Consider the following 13,156-nt stretch of genomic DNA (forward strand, 5'->3'; position numbering starts at 1 on the left):
GCAATTTTTTTTTATTTCCCAGTGCTGCATCCTTTCATCACAGTTTGTGTGGCAGTTTGAATGGGAGGATTAAAAATTTCTTTTGACTCCTAGATAGGATCTCCTAGCCTAAGGATATTTTATAGGTAGTAAAAAGCTTTCTATTAGTATTTTATATTTAAAAAAAATAAAAACTTAATTAAGTTTTGTACTTAATGTATGCAATATACTCTCTGCAATCTGGAGCCCAGAGAAATAGAAGTGAAACTTGATGTGTTGCTATGCAGACATCTGTGGACACTGTGAAGCTCTTCTGCTGTTTCCATGTGTGCATATTTGTTAGAGGACTCTGGCAGAGTGCACAGCACTTGCTGAGGCAGTGGAGGGACACTCCAGCTTTCAGGCTCCTGGGCACAGCTGCAGGGAGAGCTGCTGGACCAGCTCACTGAAGTGCCAAGGAACAGATAAGGGGCCTGAGCAGCAGAGGAACGCTCTTTAAAAGGCAAAGAGATCTGACACAGATGTTAAAAATAAACCCCTGCCTCATTTTCAGGGCTTGCTGTGGTTCAAGCAGACTGGTAGGTGAGCCATGTTAGCAGCTGGTGTTTTCTCGTTGTTAACACATGTGTCCTGTCATCATTTTCTTCTTCTGTCCCAGTTTTTTGAAGTGAAATGAGCCAGTCTCTACTGAACAGGACAAAATTCAGGGCAGAGAGGGAGAGCAGAGGGAAACACCAGGAAACACTGCTGACTTCACTGCCTTTGCCACTTGTGTGACATGAAAGTGATGAAAAGCAGGGTCACTGTGTGGAGAGCTGCACTGCGCCCTTTGCTGTCCGTGTGAGAGACTGAGGTCATCACCTTCCCCTTTGCAGCATTTATTGCAGGATGGTTAAATTTGGGCTGGAGGGAGGAGCTCAAACAACAACACTGAGTAAGTGGCACAAGTAGGATATGCTCACCAGTATGGACTCAGTGTGCTCTCAGCACTTCCCAGCACATCTGAGAATTGCACATGTCGCACCAGCTCTCCAGCAGTGGAAGAGGGAGTGGGTGCTGCAGGGCAGTGACAGCTGGAGGCAGCTCTGCAGCCCTGCCTGTCAGGCTGCCCCACACCCTGCCCCAGGGTTAAGCCTTCACCTCGGCTGGTATTTGTTTGTACAGCAGTTTCGCGGCTACTTCATGTTTTAACAAAGCTGGAAGTAAAGTTCCTGTGAGGAGACTGAAAAGACAGACTGAAAGGACAATTTAGGGATTTGAGTTGTGCCAAGATAAATGGGATGCTGTGTCTAAACTTGACACAGTTGAGATGTTTGAATAACAGAGTACCAAAACTCATGAGTTTCCTTAAATTGTGCACACATATTAATTCACAGGTTCTGCATCCTTCCACTCTTTCCAAAATCTTACTGCAGTGTCTGTTCATCATCCCAAGGCTACACAGCCCCTTTGTTCTACTCAGACACTGCATAACCTTTCTGAGCATGCAGAGCTCCCCTGAGCTGTCTCACTCCTCCCTGTCTCTGGCTTATGTTTGAGCCTCACCTTCTGGACTCTCCTCCCTTCTCTCTGCCTCTGTCTTTTCCTGGCAGCAGGGCCACATGGGCTACCTCCACCAGCATCCCTTTGGTGCTCCTCCCCCCTTTTTCCATTCTGCTGTTTGCCTGGGGAGCTTCTGGTCTTTGCTCCTTTTTAGACATCTCTTGCCAATGTTGTCCGTGGGAAATGCATAATCATCATCACAGATATCCTTAGAGATCCAATTTATTGATTTGTCTTTCTTGCATTAAAAAACTTCAGCAGCAGCTGTTTTCTTAATAGACACATTCTGGCGATATGCAAAGTCACCCTGCACAGAGTCAGTTTGCTAATAACCATAATGAAATGAGAAGCAAGTGTAGAAGTGACTCCTGTAAAGTATTTTCTGTACTTAGCTCAGAAGTGATGTGCTTGGTAATATTTATCTTTATTGTTTTTGAAAAATGACGGTTTAGAATTAACAAATAGAATTAACTAATTAGAATTAATTAATATCATGAAGGTCACCTGCCATTTGGAGCCAAACACTGGAGCCTCATCAGTAAAAGATAAGTCCAGAGCTGGCTTTGCTGTGCTGTGTTTGCAGAAAGGCATCAAACCAGTTCTCTGTCAGTTCAAGTATTTGATGCTTTCTTACCAACCCTGCTATGTGCCAGCACTGTAAAACATTGCAGTAAGGAAACAGATTGTATCAGAGGAAGGGAAGCCATGCCATTTCATTTACTGTGTAGTGATGGAAATGGATGTTCCCTACATTGGAGGAAACCAGCTGGTTTCAGTAGAAGTGCCTGAGGGAAGCACATGGAACTTGTACGAAGTGTTGGCCCTGTATTGAATTTCTGGAAGGGAAGACATCAAGGAGGGGGGGAGTAAGACAGCAGAAGTGAACTAGGAGTGTTTTATAACCATTATCTAGTTTCAGTTCTATATTAGAAGTTTTTCAGGTTCCCAGTAGCAAAGTATCAGTTTACCTGTTACTTGCCATTATAGATGTTTGATGGCAGTGGGAAAGAGAGGAAGGCCACTTGCTGACTATGACAGCTCAAACACATTATTTAGTGGGGTCCTGATCTTGCAGCCATTAAAATCAATGGGAGGTATTGAATTAAAGGTAACCTGTGGGTGACCTGCTTTCTCAAGAGGTATATATTGATAAGAAATTTAGAAGAAATGGAATTTAAAAAACTATTTTGGAAGGAAAGGTGGAAGGAGAGGGAAGATTTCAGCCTGGTAAATAAAACTGATTAAAAAATAGTAGAAACAGCCTGCTGCTTGTCCACAGGATAGCTGGTGTAAGGAGCAGCAGCAATGTCAGCTGCCCTATTTGCCTCAGTACTATACTTCCTCCCCAGGTGAGGAGAATATAGTCAGCCTCTGATGGAGTTTGGTCCTCATCCTTTGGCTCTCCTGAGCCTGCCAGAATTAGTGACAGTGACCAGGTTTAGCTGTGCTGGTACTTGTTTGGAATAGGAGCAAACCTGTTTGATGGTGATGATGCTCAGTAGCAATGGCATCACATGAACTGTCTGGCATTTATTGCACATACAGGATCATGTATGATTGTAGGTTGTACTTGGAACAGCAGATTTTACTGAACCCGGTAGCGAGTGGTGTTTTTAGTTAAGTGCAAAGTTCAAGCCACTCTCCCAAACTCCTGACAGAAACACAGTTCAGCATTTGAGATATACCATCAAACTTATGTTAATCTTTTACCTGACTCATTTCCTCAGGGTGGAATTCATCATTTGGCACAACATAAAAATATTTTGAGTATGGACATGTTCCTTTAATTATAGAAGGGCATGTACCTGTATATTTGTATTTATATGCTCTGTATATTATGTGTTACTTATACATATATGACATCCAAGTTGCTTAAGGATGTTACTGTTCTGTAGGCAGAAGGTCCTTCTGCATCTCTTTAAGGGAGCACAGGATAATTTTACCTCAGTGACAGAAATCCTGAGAAAAGCACATAGAAACAAGCTCTCAGTGAGTGTCTGATGTGGTGTGCCGTAATTCTAGGGGGTAGGATGAACAAAGCCCTGAATGATTCACTGCATGACTCACAAAAGGAACAACTTCTGTGTGCTCTTAGGCAGTGCCTGTGGTGGGATCCACTTCCAGGGTCAGGAGGTGTAAAATGGTGGGTGCCTAGGAGAGTGTCTCCACACTACTGGCCTCTTGAGCCTACAGTCTCCTAGGATGAGCTATTCAGGACAAATATTACTCTTTTCCCATTAATGGGATGAGGTTTCTTCTCATACCTGATAATCAATAGTAAGCTGCTGTTCTTTCTCTCCCTCCTTGAATGTCTTTGATTGAGACGTGCCATGTTTTTTGTTTGATGTCTGTCTTGGGAGTAGCCCACCCCTTCAGTGTGATTACAGTTAGTAGGGACCTGCTGACTCTCATCCCTGTGTGCTTCCCACCCGGCAGAACCCAGACCTGCACTTAGCCTGAAGACAGCTGCCGGAGAAAACAGGCAAATTCTTCAGTTAGAGATAAACTTGAAAGAAGTGAGGGCTGCTTAGGGTTGATCTTCGGTGTGTTGTGAATTCAAAGAACAGGATGTGCACTGCTCTCAATTAGACTCACATATGAATTCAAAAATTTCCTGCCTGTGGTAAGTGATGGTTTCTCTTGAGTTAACTGGCCTTCATCTGGGGCAAGCTGCAGCTTGAATATCACCGAAGACTGAGTTAATACTGTAGAGATTTAGCTTTCAGCCCACTCATGCACTAGAATTTGCTAGTACCTTCCCATCTCATGGAGGTTTATTCCTCATCCACTGGCTGAAAGCTGTTTACAGTGCCAGAACACCCTGTGTTTCAGTGCCAAGTCCCACACTGTACCTTATTTTCCATACCTGGGGTGGGTACAGCAGCTCTCCCCTTGTGCTTGCTCAGCGGGTGAGTGAGTGGGTGGGAAGGCAGCTCCCTCCCTCACCTGGAGGCTCCTCGGCCAATGCTGATCCTGAAAGTTTATTTTACCATGCCCCCACAGCTGTGTGTAGCATCATAGAGCTTATTTTTTGAAGTCTGCATCCACAAATCCTCCATACTATGGATCACTAGTAGTGCCCACAGACTGGCTGTTGATGCCAGGGGTAGCCTCTGGGCAAAACCCACCATCTCCATGTCTGGGACACCTCAGTGAGCCCCATTTGTTCATGCCATCTGAGTGGTGGCTCTCCAGCACTGTTGGACAGAACTTGTGTGCCCTGCTGTGATCCAGATGAAGCTCTGTGCAGCTGAGGGTCTTCAGGATGGTGTGGATTTGGGACTGCTGCCAGCTCAGGTAGACTTGGGATGAAGCTCTTCACAACAGAGAAACAGATGTTATCTGCACTTGCTCGGGACTTAGGATAAAGTGGAAGGAAGGGCAGGGTCATGGAGGAAAAGTCAGGAAGAAAAAAAGCCATTCCAGGCTAGGTCAGGGTTTCATATGATGTAAGCTTGTTTCATATGATGTAATCCTGTAGCTAACCAAGCAATATAGTGGTCAGAAAGAGGAATGTCATATGGAAGTTCGGTGAATATAGGTGTCCTTTAAAGAGGCATAAATTAAGAGCATACCTGAAGACAGTATCGGTCAATGCTCTTAATGTTAAAACAAAAAACATCTGCTGGTCTGTTCTGAACCACCCACCTTCACTCCATGTACACTCTTCATCTCCATGTGCAATTTTTGTCATGCCCAAGTGTGCTGGGTTTGTCTGGGGTAAAGTTAATTTTCTTCACAGTAGCTAATATGGGCTGTGTTTTGTATTTGTGCTGAAGGCAGTGGTGGTAATGCAGGGACATTTGAGTTGCTGCTGGGCAGGGCTTACACAAAGTCAAGGACTTTTCTGCCCCTCCAGGGAGGAGGCTGGTGGTGCACAAGGAGCTGGGAGGGGACAGCCAGGACAGCTGACCAGAGGGGTACCCCATGCCATATTACTGAAGGCAAGAAGGAGGAATGGGGGATGCTCATAGTGATGACGTTTGTCTTCCCAAGTCACCATTACGTGTGACAGAGCCCTGCTTTCCTGAGGATGACTGAATGCCTTCCTGCCCGTGGAAAGTGGTGAATGAATTCCTTGTTTTGCTTTGTATGTATGCACAGCCTTTGCTTTACTTATTAAACTATCTTTATCTCAACCCACATATTTTCTCACTTTTACCTTCTGGTTCTCGTGCCCACCCTTTTGTGGGGAAAGAGAGTGAGCAGTTGTGTGGGGCTTAGCAGATAAAGACTTTTTATAATTCCTCTACAAGGAGGAAAGACCTTGAGATAAAAAATGCAATATTTACCTGGCAAGCGTGGATATGTAAAGGGAAGGTTAGTGGATTTGGGGTTTGCTGAGTTTTTGCATTTCTGGGGAGCTAAGGGGATGCATCCCCCCATTTTCTAAATAAAGCAGAAAAATCAACCAGTTGCAAAGTACAGTCCTGTACAACCCCTGTATTTCTTATACTCCTGCACACGTTATGTCTGCCACTCGTTGGCAGAATTATCTTCAGGATTATCTTTACAGCAAATCTCTAACACTCAGCACTGCCTTTGTTTTACTAGAGCCTCTGTTTTGATCTGGGAGCTCATGTTGCCTAACAGTGGCCAGAAGCAGAGCACTGCTGAACAACTTGAGGATGTATATGCAAAACTTTTCTTTTAAAAACCCAGGTCTACCCCTGTTCTCCCACCCAGGAGCCAGCTGAAACCAAGTTTCATGCAGCCACCCGTCACCAAGGGGGGTGACACAGTCATACCCCAAAAATCAAGATCTACAGGGCCGTCTGTTGTAATCGTGGGCAACAGAAGCTTGGTGGCCACTTGCAATCCCCTGGCATGGACAAGCAGGAAGTGTCTTTTAATCCAAGGGCATAAGCACAAGTGGCACAGGCAGTCGCAGGCAGTGGGAGTAGTGTAGCTCTGTGCTGGAGAAGTTAATGTAGCAATTTGTTTTCAATAGGGTGGGATGAGTGCAGCAACCTCTGACAGTCTGCTGCAGAGACAAGCACAGACCCTGTGCTTCTGGCACACGTGCCCCTGCACGAGGTGCCTTTGGAGCTGACAGATAGGTTATCTCATTTCCTTCTGAAAACACAGACCTTCTCTGATGATGGCAAATTTGCCTGTTATGGAAATATATTCCATATCCAGGACTGACAATTGATTTTGCCACTTTGCCTTGGAAAAAAAAAAGGCAGAATGTCTTTCACTACAACATTGTAGTGAAACTCAGACTGTGACAATTGTGCCAAGAACAAGGATGGCACTGGTTACTGCTATCTTTCCTGTAAAGAGAACCAATCCTTGTTAGACTGGGCTCTCAGCACTCTGTTGCCCCAGGACCAACAGGCAGCATCATGCAGTAGCTCAGCACAGGCTTCCCTGTGCCACCCCACTCCCACCTCATGCGAGCATTCCAGCACAAACACCTTGTTTGCTCAGCTCTTGGTCTCCCTGCTGAGCCTGCCAAGGAGGCTGCCAGCACTGCGGGTGATTTATGAGGCAGGCACATGCCTGCAGCTGAATAGGGATTGCCAGCTCCTTGGAGAAAAGCCACATAGCTGCCACCAGCTAGGCATAACTTCAGTCATTGGACCCTGGGTGAAAGACACTGCCCTCACAGTATCCAAGACACCACCCATTATTGTTTACTTCTGAATCTGAACGGTCAGGAAAAGTGGTTGGCGATTAAATTCTTAGATGGGTATTTGGTATTGCCCCTTGTGCTGGGGAGCACCTCTCACACCAGAGCAGGATTGCCCAGCTAAGTGCTGAGTTTTGTAACTTGGGTGAAAAAGACAGACCCCAACAGAAGTCAAATAACTGGAAAAACAATTAGCAATAATGTTTGGGTATGACTTATGCAAATGTCTATCACTGGTGACATCGGAGCAGATTTAATTGTGATCTGAGGGAGAATTTTTGAAGCTAATCCTCTTGGTGGCTTCCAGACTAATTTGTTAAGGGATTGAGGGAGATTTTCTAAATAAACAATGCAGTTGTTGAAGATTATAGTAATGCCGCTGTTGATCAGATGTGGCACTGCCAGAGTTTGGATTTTGCTGGCTCAAATTGATGTGCTGTGTTTACAGCATTTGTGATTGACACAGACCTGTTCTAGCATTGCTTGGTACTGTCTGATAAAGAAAAATGCAGAACAGTAATTGCCATGTCAAGCAAACCATGGAGGTGGAGAGCTACTGGAAATACTGAAAATGTTGTTCAATTAGGAGCACCCTACTTCTCTGGCCATATTTTGCCAGAAGGAAATAGAATTTTGTGGCATTTCAAAACCTAAATTCATAATATTTCTAAGAAATGCCAATATATCTTTTAAAGGCTTTCTTAAGTGTGCAAGGCAAAGTGCATTACAATGTAGTGCTTCCTCTCAAAAGAAACCACATATTCTTACTTAAGATTTGACCATATTTCTTCCAATGTTATCATTTCCTTACCACCTATCTCACTGTGAATTGTTTAATAGCAGAATGTACAGCAGGGTCTAGAGGTCAGTGGTGTTACAGCAAGGAGGAGGTGGTGGATGGTGCTAACTTCCAGCAGTGTGGATGGTACACCTCACCAGATCATCAATTTGTGCTGGATGCCTTTCCTTCTACGGCATTTTCATGGGATCAAAAGTTCTGCCATGGTTTATGCACAGGGAAGCTTGCAGGACACCAAAACCACAGGGAGCATGACCACAGTCAATTCATTAACTCAAGTTTTTGAGGACTTAGCTGTACGTACCCATGTAACTGGGGGGCCTGTTCTTCATAGAGAAGGGGTTTCTTCACAGGGTTTCTTCAGCTTTACAAGAAAAAAAAGCATTTCAAGTGTAAAAGTAATTTTCTTTTCTAGCCACAACCAAAATTTTTAAGCAGTATCCTGAGAGACATTCATGTTTAATTTACTTCTCAGCTCAAATGGGTAAGGAAATTTGACTGGAATACCAAGGTTGTTAGCCAGAAGCAGGTTATGAAGAGTTTTTTCACAACTCTCTTACAAGAACAGAAATTGCTGTATCAGCAGATTATTGTCCTTTTTGGTGGGTAGGCTTGTATACTTGTGAAAGACGTGGTAGGTAGTGCTGGAGGCTCATGTACAATATGAGAATATGAGGAATTTGTAGTTATGCATTTGTATTACTTATCTGTATTTTTGGTGCTACTGGACATGGCCATTTAAAAAAACCCTAGCAATTAAAATATCAAGCAGCTAGAGGAAGGAAAGAAATTAGATTTTCATTACTGAATGCATTCTGCATTTTACATTTAAAGTTCAGAATGTTGTTCTAGTCAAACACATAAAATATGTTCTTCGTGTCTGAATGCAGAAGATGTAATTTCCCACATGCTCAGAACTCAATTTTTAAAATGCCATGAGAAAAGGTAATTTCAGAAAAAATAGTTCCTTTTATGAGTCATTTCCTGGTTTTCTGGCTCATGATTCCTACGCTCACATCCTTGCTGAGGTCAAATTCACCAAATCTTCCACCCAAATCCAGAGGATCATTAATGAAAGTCCTCCTCTAGGTGAGACCATAGATTTCCTATATAGAAACAGAACCTTGACAGATTCTGATTAGAATTAATATACCTGCCCGCAGTTGTGATGTTCTTGCTGTCCCCTGAAATCTTTAAATCAAGTCAATATATCCCTTTCTAAAGGAACATTTTCGCTTGGGCGCAAGTGATGTTATTGAGCAGGACTCACTGGGTTTTGTTCTGTGGTTGTATAAAGCAAAAGACTGATTAGATGAGAACATGAGTCCCATCGACTCAAAAAATGAGACAGAATCCTGTGAAAACCTGTCTTGAGTTCCAGCCTGCAGTATTGCAGGTGGAAAGTTTAGAGAGAACAGAATTGTTGCTGCACATTTACCCCGTTCTTACACACTTCCACAGCATCTACCACTCCCTCAGTGGGACTTTGGCCTGGCCTATGGCAACCATTTACATTCCTAACATCTCCTCAAAAGCACTGGAGGGTTGCCTGGCTAATATTTACTTTTTCTTGCTCTGGCTGGTTGTGGAGCCCTTGCAGGTGTTAGTGGGTGTAAAGGGGTGGGGGGTGGGCAGCTGATCTGCCCTTGTGGAACAAAGATATGTGAGCCTGGACTTTAAAAGTCCCTCCCTGCAATTCCACCGATATTTATTCACGTGGATTTCAATTAGTAATTGTTTTTGTTGGTGTTTTGTTTGTTTTTTTTTTTTTTTCTGGTGGAGGGTAAGTGTGAAGTGATTGATATCTGGGAAAGGAAATCAGGATTTGGCTGTGGAGCGACATTCCATTGTCTTGACACAAAATAACAAATAACTCACCTCTAAATTTGTGTCTCGGGAAATTAAAGTGTAAAGCAGTGAAAGTCATGTGGAGGTCATTGAGATGTAAAGTGTGACCTGCTCCCCAGCACTGAGTAGCTCAGCTCTCAGTGACAGCTTTGAGAAATCTCTCCAGCGACTGGGGTAGGGAGGGAAAACATGTACCCAGTGCCTGGCTTGTTCTCTCCCCCGCCTGCTTTTTGGAACTGTTGCTCTCACAGAGTTTGCAAACACCACCTGAAAACACTGGTCAGTGTGGTGGCAATTTTATATGCAAACACAAACAGTAACTTTTCAGAAAACATCTGCACAGTAAGGGACCATGTCTTGGCAAAACCTGCCTGAGTCCCTCCTCTTTTGGAAGCCTCATCTTTGTCAAGGCTGTTCAGTACTTACTCTTCTCACATCACCCAGGTTTTAAACACTTAACTTGTGTGCCCATCTAGGGTGCGCACCCCACATCTGAACTGGGTGTCAGCTGTGTGGCTTTTCCTCCTGGTGTGGGGCTCTCAGGTCATTCTGGGGAGCCTGGCACCCAGCAATGCTCCTGAGCCCAGTCTGCTCAAGCCATCTGACACCTCTGCACTGCAAAAATCCCAAGACATTTAGTGGCACCTCCCAAAATGGTGATTTTCGGCTCCTCCTGAAGGCTAAGGAGATGTCAGGGACCTCCATGAGACCTGGCACAATCTGAATGGTCCTTGGCTCACCCTAAGGCCCTGAAGACTGTGCTTGAGGCTGTGCTCTGCAGCCCAGCCTGGCAAGGCCTTGCTCAAAGCCAGGGAGTCATTGGAATGGCACCTCAGGAATTTGGTGCGAGTTCTTTGAAGTGCACTGTTATCACAATTAAATCATGTAGTAAATTACAGCAGCTCACTGATTTGCAGTAACTTTTCAGGTATTTTGGATCTGTCTGTGTAGTGAGAGGAAGCAGCACTTTGCAGTTACCTGGCCTTGCAGAAGTCTCTGTGTGCCAGGAGACCCTCACAAAGATCCAGCCATGGGGGCAGGGAGCAAGCCCGTAGAAAAGTGTGGCATTCCTGGATGTTATAGGCAGAAATGTGACTCCATTACCCACACTAAGCAGCAGTTTGCTTGGCTAGGTGTCACCAGGGATTTCTCCAGAAAGGGGTTAGTTGCTGTGCATAAGTGTCACAGGTATTTCTTGGACTCTGAGAGCAGCCACATTGACATCCTGGATGCAAAAATACGTCATAGAATGTACAAGATTTATAGAAAGCAAAAAACATTTCAGAATGGTTCTTTGGCAGGTAGGTAGGGACAAGTGGCAGAGGGAGAAGGATTTGCTGAACTAGAAGAGGACAGCAGGGGAAGGAGAAAAAGGGGACTCTTCCAGCATCAAAGGATATGTTCTTTGGAGAGCTGGGGCTCTCCAAAGGTGCTGGAAAACATCCTTGTTAGTGGAGAGTGAGACAGCAAAATAGGCAGAAAAAAGGTTCAGAGGGCAGGAAAGATCAGGGAGAAGGGACTTCAGCCACAGGGGCAGTTCAGCATGAGGAAGGGGCTGCAGAGGAAGGACAAGGGCACCCACAGCAGCAGAGCACTGTGGTGAGTGCTGTCTCTCACATGGAAAACTGAATGTCTTGAGGAGAGAGAGAATGGTCTCTTGACAGCCAAAACAGGTCTGTCTTGCTGTGTCACTGATTCAGTCTCAAAGAGCTGAGAAGCATCTGGGAATACACATTTGAGGACAAAATTTCCATTTGCAGGCAGGGAAAACTCATCTTCCCATCAGCACTACAGCAGCTGTTGCCAAAGTTAGTCAAAACTAAGAACATACCCTTTGCAGTAGCTGGATGATATTTGTGAAGATCCTGGTCATGCTGTAGAGGCAAGGAGCACATCTGGATGCCTGTGCAACCATGGCTTTTCACAGCCCTGCTGTGCCATTGCCACTTGTTGTGACAGGAGGGGCTGCTCCCCATCTCTGCCCCAGCACTGGAAGAGCAGCAGCAATTCAGGCAGTGCCATTCACTAGTGCCAGGTCTCATAGCTGTGCTGAAAGCCTCCTGCTTTGAATATCAAAGTTTAGCCTCTGGATGCAGCCCTAAAGGAGATAACAAATCAGGCCAGTAAAACTCGCTTGACTTTGTGGGCCAGCCCAGATCCTGATGATTGGCGTTGCAGGGCGTTTCTCTAGGAAAAGAAACTGGTCTGATGGCTTTTCAGGATTTGCATTTTTTACTCACTGATGGGAAGCTCTTTGGTATTCCTTTTCGCTGTCACAGGCTCTCATGTTTCTGTACAGACTTGAGCCAAATTTGTATAAAGAAATGCCATTAAAATATTCGGTGAATAAAGGGGATACATACATCAAAGAAGTAAGGGGGTTATGTGAAATGACTTGTCCTGCCTTTCCCTGGTGACTAATCAGGATCTGTTCTTCACACTGCCTATCTTCAAGGTGCTCTGGAAATCTGCAAGGGGAAACTCTAGAAAACAAAGATTAACGTTAGTGGTTTCTGTAATCTGGCCTGATTTGGAGTTTCCTGATTGATCAGAGTGGTCTGCAAGTCCATGCTAAGCTCCTCTGGCATTTCCCCCAGGACTGTGAGCAGTGTGCTTTCCCTTTTAGTCCTTCCTGTTTATTTATTTATTTTCCTTGCCGGCGGGGGGGCTGGGCTCCGGCAGCTTGTCCAGGGAGACCGCCGCTGCCATGGGCCCTTAATGAGCTCTTTGACCAGTGAAGCAGCGCAGCATGGCCTGGGAATGGCAGGGCTCCTCCCTTGCCCGCGTCGGGGCGGGAGCGGGGGCCGGCGGGTTAACGAAGCTGCCGGGGCTGGCGGCGGCCTAATGAGCGCCGGGAGCCGGGCAGGGCCGCACGGCAGGGCCGCAGGCCGGCACAGCCTCCTGCAGCAGCCTCCTGCAGCTCCCAGGGCCTCTGCTCCATTCCCCCCGTTACTACTGCAGCTGCAAGCGTTAAAAAGCAAAGAGCCCCTAAAGGTATAAGGTATTTTCCACCCAGCACTTTTGTGGGTGGTGGGGTCTGAACCGGCGCATTAACAATGAAGAGGAGAGTATTTAAAAAAATAACAAGGAAACAGATTCTTTTTAACCTTTAACCACTGCGAATGGCCAATAAATCATTAGCTACTAATTAACAAAAACAGAAGGGTAGCTTACTGTCTGGTAAGCAAACTCTTGGAGTCACTGAAAGGCTGGCACTGACTTCAGGATGGCTTTTCTTCTTACACTTATTAAAAAGACAAACAAGCCAAGCTCTGAATATTAAGCTATGCCATGCAAAGCATTTTGCGAGAAGACTGACTGCCAAAAATAAATGTATTTTATATTATGATCTG

The 13,156-nt window shown here is 45.1% G+C and overlaps 1 protein-coding gene across 1 annotated transcript in view; it reads left to right on the forward strand.

Moving 5' to 3' along the window:
* Positions 1–13,156, forward strand: part of CELSR1 (cadherin EGF LAG seven-pass G-type receptor 1) — a 162,154-nt gene that overhangs the window by 96,918 nt on the left and 52,080 nt on the right. The window lies entirely within an intron of this gene.

The sequence above is a fragment of the Pyrgilauda ruficollis genome, unplaced genomic scaffold (genome assembly GCF_017590135.1).
Source record: "Pyrgilauda ruficollis isolate IOZ18807 unplaced genomic scaffold, ASM1759013v1 scaffold33, whole genome shotgun sequence".
Taxonomy (NCBI): Eukaryota; Metazoa; Chordata; class Aves; order Passeriformes; family Passeridae; genus Pyrgilauda; species Pyrgilauda ruficollis.